Source organism: Pinus tabuliformis, chromosome X, assembly GCF_031772625.1.
Source record: "Pinus tabuliformis cultivar Carrire ecotype Pingquan chromosome X, CPIR1, whole genome shotgun sequence".
NCBI classification, from domain to species: domain Eukaryota; kingdom Viridiplantae; phylum Streptophyta; class Pinopsida; order Pinales; family Pinaceae; genus Pinus; species Pinus tabuliformis.
Window position 1 is genome coordinate 885,383,814 of NC_142308.1, and position 7,476 is coordinate 885,391,289.

General features: G+C 35.8%; 1 pseudogene; it reads left to right on the top strand.

Annotated features, from left to right (window-relative positions):
* The first annotated feature begins 5,232 nt into the window (after positions 1-5,232).
* LOC149142529 (uncharacterized) lies at positions 5,233-6,192 on the top strand (annotated as a pseudogene).
* Positions 6,193-7,476: the final 1,284 nt, after the last annotated feature.

The window sequence follows — 7,476 nt, forward strand, 5'->3', positions numbered from 1 at the left end:
GGGACCATGTTTCATCAATTTTCAGACTGGATCCATAAATACAAAACCATCACTGCTGTAATACAATCATCAACTTATACCTGCATCATAAACCTCTAAATCACCCAATACTAAATCACTAAAACCCTATCATCAAATCACGGTTACCAAAACAGATACCAGAGCCCAGAACTCTACAACAACCACTATAACCAACAACAACCTAAAACACCAAATCTCATAATGCATACGCTACTTGACTATATCAAAACTGCGTGTATACGCGCTTTCACCAGAGACAACCCGCATACAGATCTAAAGGTAATTACTTATACCTTCACTGCCATTTCCAATGTTGAGCCAAGCATCACAAACCCATAACCATCATATTGGATCTTCACACTTCGTCAGACATGCATTCCTTGCTCATCCACCTTTGCCTAATGATCTTCTCCTTATATAGTTTTAGGCTTCTCTCAATACCATGGTCCAAACGCATATAGAAACAATACTAGGGATCCAATACCTGGTTTCAACACTTCAGACGCAATACCAAGGACCAAAACCATAGGTCTAAATACCGCAGGCCCAAAAATAAGCTTTCCCACATGTACGCGCTTTTCCTTGCGTGAAAGTGCGTGTATATGCATACACGTCTTTGGAACGTCTAACCCACATGTCTATGTGGCTTGGTCACGATGAACCTGCGTATATCTTTCTCTTGATCATACCTCTAAGTGAGTTTCCATCAAGGACAACACTTGTATGATAATGCCAACACTAAAAATGGGGAAAGGCACAAGAATCAAGTTGAGGGCCCGTCCTAGGCTCAGAATATCACTTATGCTCAAAAATGGTTTCTTGTAGTCTAAACAGGGTTTCCTATAGGTTTCTTATAGTTTTGACAAGAATTACTACAGGATGTCCTAGTTCTGATCTAAATGTGTTTTGAAGGTATTAAAGGTTTCCAAATGGCGGAACAAGGTAGTACAAGGTTGATAATGATATGGAATACCTAGCTAAACTAAAAAATATTCAAGAACCCATCTTGAATAAGGTCAAGAAAGCAAGCTAATGGTCTCAAGAAACAATGATTTTTCTTTGCACAAATATGTTTTTGGGCTTGTCCTTGCGAACTTACAACCAGGATTGTTAATTCACAAGGGAGAGGCCACCAGGGCCATGGATGGGGCACAATGAGGTCACTAAGTGGCTCAGAGGATGAGCAACAATTTCAACAAGGGGGTATGATGGTCCTCTAAATTAGACATAAATTAAGGCCCATGCCTCTAAATTAAACATAAATTAAGGCCTATGACAATCCTTCATCACATTAAACCTCTCTTTTCGCATTAGAAAATGTATTTTTAACTTTAATATATTCATTAGTAAGGTTTATGAATAATTGGATATTTGTTCCTAATATTAATTATTTTTGTGGAATATTATGAGAATATTGGGCATATTATGAAGATCTGGAGGAGGAGATATTTAGGGACTTGTGACCTACTATAGGAGGATCACTATTAAATAATAAATCAAAAAGGTATTATGGAATTATGTCACATATTGTGAAACTCCAATGGTTAACAAAATCTAGGAATGTGTTCCCTACCATTTAATGTAGATTCCTAGTATTGGGGACCAGATACATTAATCAAGGGATTTTGGTGGGGAAAGCTTCCTCCATTCATATGGAATGTTCCTAATAATTTTTTATGAGTACCAAGTCAAAATTTCCTCTAGGGGGTATTTTCATTAGTATTATTGTGGATAAAGCTTGTATTTTTGCAGCTCCATTGTATTTTCTTGGAGGGATGTAACTATATTGATGAAAATAATGAAGATTGGTGTCATGTTCAACTTCTAAATCTTGTTTTCCTGCATAGGTATCTGATTTTTCTTAGGTTTGGAAATCCCAAGAACCTCAGATCCATTTGATATCATTTTCTTTCCTTCATTTCACTGCTTACTCACATGCATCTCTTGTTTTTATTTATATCTATTTCTGCATTTATTATTAATGATTTCTTGTTGTGGGATCGAGTTAAATGGTTGATGTAAGTTATTTTGCAGGATCGAAAGTGTAATTTAATGCTTGGAAAATATTTGGAAGGTCATAGTAATAATTGAGCTACTTGGATTAGCTTTCTTATTCCCAAATCTAGATTTTTGGAACTCCTTCTTGGCAAAGAACAATAAATTTCTGCTATTTTTTAGAGCATGCTAATGAGTTTCAATCAAGTTTCTTCCACTTGAATTACATCACAAAAAGATTCTATTTCAAAAAAAAAAAAAAAAATTACCCCAATACATTTACAATTGATTAGGTTAGGCATTTTTTAGATTTATTAGCTCACTAGTTCTTGAATTTCTAGATCTTCGACTAGTAATGTTTTTCTATTTTTTTGCATGGGTTAAAAAAGGTATTTTTGAGTGATTCTACTTGAAATGGGGACCCAATACATCCTAGTTAATAAAAAAAATTCTCCCATCCAATTTTGATTTTATTTTCTTGGTCATTTTTTTAAAGTCACACGAATGTAAACAACAAAGGTGGATGATAAATAGTGAATACATTATTATTGACATGATATACATTTATAGTACGTTTGTGTGACCATTCAGTTCCACATGCCAAGGTCTCTTGGACTCTCATGGTTTTTCATATTCTACACCAACCCTTAGATGATTAGGTGTCCAACATTCCCCCCATTAATCTGAAGGGGTATGTATGAGTGCAAGAAGAGAGCTATAATACAAAATGTGCAAAACTGCATGGTAGCACTAGGCTGAATGTGATCTCTGAAAGGTTTGTACATGGGGGGTGGTTTAAGGATGACCACGAACACTGGAATGCTTAGCATAGTTCCCAGAACTCTTCGAAGTTTGGCATGAATCTTAGGTCTTCGCTAGAGGAATTGCTCCTGATGTTTTTAAGAGGAAAACCTTCAACCATGAAAGGGAGGTTTCAACCTGTGATGGTTTAAGGGTGACCAACAACTCTGGAATGATTAATGAAATTCCTAAAATTCTTCCAAAAGTAGAAAGAATATGAAGTCTTCTACTAGAGGAAGTGTCCCCAAATTCTTTGAAGAAGTATCACGGACTGAAGGCATGGTCAGGGGCATATTTGTTTCTGGCTACAACTGTGAATCTAGTATGGAAGGTTGTGGCTCAGGCTCGCTTGATGTGGCTTTAAAGCTTGTAGATGACCATCACTTCCCCCCTGTTAGATACAAGGTGAGAATATGAGGAGATATCAACTACAATACTTTTCAATATTCAAGAACAAATCCTGTTATATCACTGAAATATCTTCTTGGTTGTTGAAGCCCATTGCCAAGAAGTGATCCATCCAAGATGAATCTTTTTTCTTGTAGGAGGTTTTTTTCTGAAGCATCTATTTGAATAATGACTAGTTTTATGATATTTCTTACATGGATGAAGATCAAAACAGTGATCTTTCATATGGCGAACTCGGTCACAGTGTTGCCATTTCACAATCTGTTGTTGTTGTTGTAGAAGAGGGGTAGAATATGGAATAGTTGAAGGTGAACTATCATGAAGGAATCGAATGCTCTGAAGCTATATGGGCATTGAGTAATTTGGAATATTAAAGGAGACCTCCTTATCATATCCAAGACCTATTATGTTCTTGTTGTGGACAAGCTCTTCTCAAGGTCTGATGATGGGCTTGGGAAGTGCAAATTGAACCTTTGCATGTGCATGTACAACTACTGCTTCATTGGGTACTAAATTGAATGAACTTTAACAATATTGACTTATTTTATGGGTGGGTGTCTCAATGTTCTGAACAAAAATAGGTTCAAAATGATGTCTTTTCTATTGTAACTCCTCTTGCTATAGATTTGTCTCAAGCTAGAAAAACTCAATATTCTTTTGTGTATTTTGCAGACACCTTTTAATATTGGAAAGAGAGGTTTTGTTGATCTTAATCATCTCATCAACAGTGCAATGTATCATAGTATTTAACAACTCTAATGCATTATCAATTCTGGTCATTTTCTTCATTATCAAACTTATACTTTAAAGAAACCGATCACAACTATTGGTAGCAATTGTCACTCAAAATTCAGTGTTACTGCAATATCCTATATTCTAGAAAGTGACATTAAAATAAAACACAAAGTGCCTCACCCCTCAGAAAACCTCAAATTTGAATCTCAAATATACAAATCGGTAATTGAAAGATATATATAGATATCGAATTTGAACATTTAGATTCTACAACCAAATGAAGTGTCATTCATGGGCACAGTGTGAGCCACCACACACTCAGTTGTTTGAGAAGATTCCTGGAGTGGAGCATTATGAAGTTCAGGCATTTGTAGATGCTTTAGATGTCGTACCAATGGCTCCTGCAGAAAATAGGGGACTCCAACCTATTAATACTTTGACAATAGTAAAGGAACTAATAGATAAGGGAAACTGACCCAAATTTGGGAATAGACCGAGTTTTGGCACCCAATCTCATTAGCTCATCAGACTTATCTCCATCTGAAAGAGTAGCACAATATTGTTTCTGGCAGCCAAGTATGAGGAACTTTGGCTTCCAATGGAAACTTGATTTGTAGAGCGTAGATTTACATTTTTAAAAATAATGCTAATGGAACAAGCAATTCTGAAGGCACAATTATTTATGGAAGAATTAAGGAGTCTGAGATAACGGAACTAGAAATTTTAAAGGCACAATTATTTATGGAAGAATTGAACAGACCAATATCTCAGTGAGTTCCAAATTCTCCCCAATCTGCATCTATGTCAATTTTTTCTTCCTCTTTAATGCACCAAATGGCAGAAACTGACGTCTTTATACCACATCAAACACAAATTTCATTAACAGTAGCAAAAGTCCAATATTTTAGACACAATCTGATCGTGTCCTGATAATGAATGAGGTATGAGTGTTCATATATGAACCAACACATATACTTCACTGTATATTTAAATAGGAAAACGACCAACATGAATATATATTAGTCAAGACAATGAACTATTCAATGCACTAGAAATGAATGTGCAGTATTTAAGGTTTCTCACAATGTTTCATCCCACATTGACTTATACACAGAGACTAATGCTTCATTCATTGTTTCAACATAACAACATCACCGCATATGTAATCTGACGTTTAGTATTCCACATACTCCACGACCATCATCAATGCAGAGGAATGCATCACTTCATGTGAGATTACAGCTTTCAAATGGGAGTTATAGCCATCAAAATATGAATCGTTCAACGCACAATCCAATGAAACACGAGCTACTCAAAGACTGCTTCAATGCTGAAAAGATAGTCTCACAGAAATTCAAAGTCATGGAAAATTCAATGCTAATAGAGAGATGGTATCCATGGTATCAGCACTTGGTGGAAAATGCAGGATCTAGACCCTTTAGATGTCATAAGTGCAAGGCTTAATTGCTTCTGGGACCAAACTCTCGAATATGCGCCACCTGTGGAATGCCATGGGATGGAGCCACTTCGTCTTTCACGATGTCATTTGCATCTACCCTTGCCTATCAGCTCCTCATGGCTTCCTTTCAACCGCATGGTTCGGATGTCACAACTGGAAAGCCTATACCATATGTTGAAGCAACAAGTGTGTGGGCTGAAAAGATAGAACAAAAGGATGGACTAATTTCTTGTGATATATCAAGTTTGGAATTGAAATGGCCAGAGGATAAATTAATCGGATTCAATCAACAAACATGTAAGGCACAGACGACAAATGAAAATCTTTCATATAGGTTGGGAGTTGGCTTAAATGATTTATTTGGTAAATCAATGTCATAGAAGGGTTCATATAACCACGATGTAATATCAGGAAAGGTACAGGATGTGGGGAAACATGCATATATCCTAAACTTGTTCCACTGGTAAGTTAAAATTAGAGTCACATGGATTTTTTTTTGCTACACAACCAAGTAGATAGAACATACAAACATGCATAGTGGATGACGATCCCTTTTTTTCTTGGGAAGATGGTTTTCAATGTGCCAAACCAAAAGTCAATATATTTGGATTGAAGAGTTTAGACACACCTTCAGAACCTTTTTCTGATATACCTTTCATTTAACAGAGGAAAATAAGGGATCAGTCTAGGATATATTCAACCAATCTATAGTCATTGGTGAAGGTTACCAACAAGTCATAGGCCAATGCAGATCCAAGCATCATTTCTTTTGACATTGCAGTCATTAGGATCATGAGTTCAGGGTTCATGCTTCCATTGGAAATTGATATTATATGAACACAGATAAATTTACCATGCATAGAGAATAATATATGAATGGTCATATGTTAAAGAGCAACCAACACTAACGACCCAACTTTATCTTATGGTTTTAAAAAACTCGGAGACTCAGATCAACTCCTCGCGCAGGCAACAAAAAAGACTTCAACACATATTCATTGCAACTTTTCCATGTTAGGCCAACCTTCAATAGGAATCAACCAAGGGACATCACAAACAAGAGAGTGTGGCTTTCAAAATAGTAATAGAATATGTAGATATAAATATAATGCATACACATTCAGCATATGAACTAGCATACATAACGGAAAGAGATTCAACGCATACACATTCAAAAAGATTAATGAAATTGTCTGCTAGAGCACCCAAGTGCAACAAAGCAACATTAGAATATTTCTATAAATAGGGAAATGGCAGAAAAATTATGGAAAGAATGCAATGCTGACAATATTTGAAAATGCGTAGGCCTAACCGTAGCTTCGATACCTTGTTAAAGTCATAGGCATGTAAACAAAAAAGGTGGATGATAAACATTGAATACATTATTATTGACATGATATACATTTATAGTACATTTGTGTGACCATTGGGTTCCACATCCCAAGGGCTCTTGGACTCTCGTGGTTTTTCACATTCTACACCAACCCTTAGAGGATCAGGTGTCCAACACATTCGATGAATTATAATTTCGTATAGTAATTGTGTAACATCTTGTAGTAAATTAGGGGATCACGTAGTAAATCACTGTAGCATGCTATAGGAAATCTGCATCCTGTAGGAAATCCTACATTGTGCCTGAATTGAGAAAAATCATCATTGAAGCTAGAATTAGGCCTCTATTTGATCTCCATGCCATCGAGACCATTTTAACTGTCTTGATCCACACTTGTCTCCCTTGCCTAAGATCAAGGAAATATTGGCATTTGCATTCATAAAGCAAAAAGATTTAATAAATGAGTTCTTTGATATTTACACATGCATGCAATAGTTAGTACTCAGTAGATCATATTTCATGCTCAGTTAGTTTAAATCATCATATGCGATAAATAGGGTTAAGCTAGGTTTCTTTTACATTTAGTTCATGATATTTATGAAATTAGAATAGGTTTCCTTGTAATCTCTTTCTTGCAATAGGTTAAGGTTCCATTTCAAAAATTTCATTTTCTAAAATTAGTTTACAATTTGACTTCAATACATGCACTCCGTTAGATCATGAC